The sequence below is a fragment of the Octodon degus genome, unplaced genomic scaffold (assembly GCF_000260255.1).
Source record: "Octodon degus isolate 3935 unplaced genomic scaffold, OctDeg1.0 scaffold00167, whole genome shotgun sequence".
Taxonomy (NCBI): Eukaryota; Metazoa; Chordata; class Mammalia; order Rodentia; family Octodontidae; genus Octodon; species Octodon degus.
Window position 1 is genome coordinate 4468054 of NW_004524743.1, and position 1713 is coordinate 4469766.

At 41.6% G+C, this 1713-nt stretch overlaps 1 pseudogene across 1 annotated transcript; it reads right to left on the minus strand.

The window, feature by feature from the left end:
• Positions 1 to 1182: 1182 nt before the first annotated feature.
• Positions 1183 to 1707, minus strand: LOC101591464 (annotated as a pseudogene). Its single transcript, XR_001117328.2, has one exon. The product of XR_001117328.2 is annotated as a 60S ribosomal protein L18a pseudogene (transcript).
• Between the last annotated feature and the right edge of the window lie 6 nt (positions 1708 to 1713).

Sequence of the window (1713 nt, forward strand, 5' to 3'; positions counted from 1 at the left end):
TTAGCTTGTTGTTAGAGAACCAAATGTCATAACCAAAGGATCAAATGAATTCCATTTTTTCTACTGTGGCCTACATTGTTTTTATACATAATTTACTTTAGAAATTTAACCATGTTTAAAAGTGAGGGCAGTAGGAGCAAACCTTATTTCAGTCACTTTTTCTGTTGGCTTTTTGAGGGTAATTAAAGAAAATTCTCCATATTATATCCTTTCTTTTTTTTAACCCCCTGGGTCAAATCCCTCTCCTAGATTACACTACCATCTGTTTTCATTTGTTTGGTATTTGGCTACAATTGTTTCACAGGGTATACTTTTGAATAATAATTAATAGAAGTAAATCAAACCTTTCAGAGAAATAATTCTCATATGTGGAATAGCAAAACCAGATGATAGTATGTCTGCAAATATCAAGTTAATTTTCAAAGTTAAGGAGTAGGGATTTTGCCTTTTGGCCTTGATCAAGGTCAATGGGACTCATGTGGGCAAGACTTGGCAATGTGCTCTAGAATGCTGTCCCCTAAAAACTACCGAAGGAAACTGGAACCAGGTTTAAAAAATGTCAAGAAAACACAGGGGCATTAAAGAAAGAAAACCTCAGAAACTCATAGTTTATAAATCTAGGATAACACGGTGTATTAAATCATTCAGCAGTTTTGGCAGTACACTGGAGGTAAAATTTTATACACCAGAGCAACCATGACTAACTCTTCTACCTGCCGCTCCCTGAGTTTCTATATTTTTTTATTTGCATTTTGTTTCCTTGGCTCTGCTGACTACAGCCTTCCCCTCTCAGGGAAGGGTGATGAGGAATCCGATTTTTTATTTTTCAATATGGTCTAAAAATCTCATCTGCTTGCTGATCTTGCTTTGAAATCAATGATGTCTCAGCCCCCTGAAGAAGCATTTAACTAAATGAGAATCAGCTTGAAGGAATAAGAGCAGAACCAGTGTTTCATATTAATGCATATTTCAAATTTAAATGTAAAATATGATATACAGTGAAGACAAAACTTCTCAACAAAGACCTTAATGTGGAGAAGCATTTTTATGTTAAGAATTCATTGAGTTCATTGAGTTCATTGTCAAAAATGTCTTAATAAGACAAGAGGGGTAATGATAAGAGGAAAATTTTATTTTATTTTATTTTATTTTATTTTATTTTATTTTATTTTATTTTTTGCAGAGCGGCGCCAGGTTTATTGGCACTGCCTCTAGAAGAAGGTGTTGGGCCTCTTGGTGGTGAAGCGGGGCTTGTGCTGGCGACGCAGAACCCGGTGGGGCAGTGGGAACTTGATCTTGGAGTCGTGGAACTGCTTGACAGCGGGCCGGCGGCACTTGCTGGCTGCGATCTCCTCCACCTTCATGATCTGGATGGAGTGGGCGCGGGCTCGGTGCCGGGCACCCATGTCCTGGTAGCACTGGGTGACGGCGCCTGCTGTGGTCAGATCCCGGTACTCCCGGTACATGTTGTGGGTGCCACTGCGGGAGTCATAGCGCAGCCAGATGCCAAAATTCTTCACCAGCAGCGGAGACTTCTCAAACACCTGCCCACAGTAGACGATCTCTCCTGAAGATTTCTTCATCTTCTTCAGCTGGGACACGAAGTACCAGAAACGGGACTTGGCGACGACGTGATTGGGTGCAAAAATCCGCATGCGGTACAGAGGCGGCGTGCGGCACTTTGGGGTGGGCAGGCAGCGCCCAACCACCTTG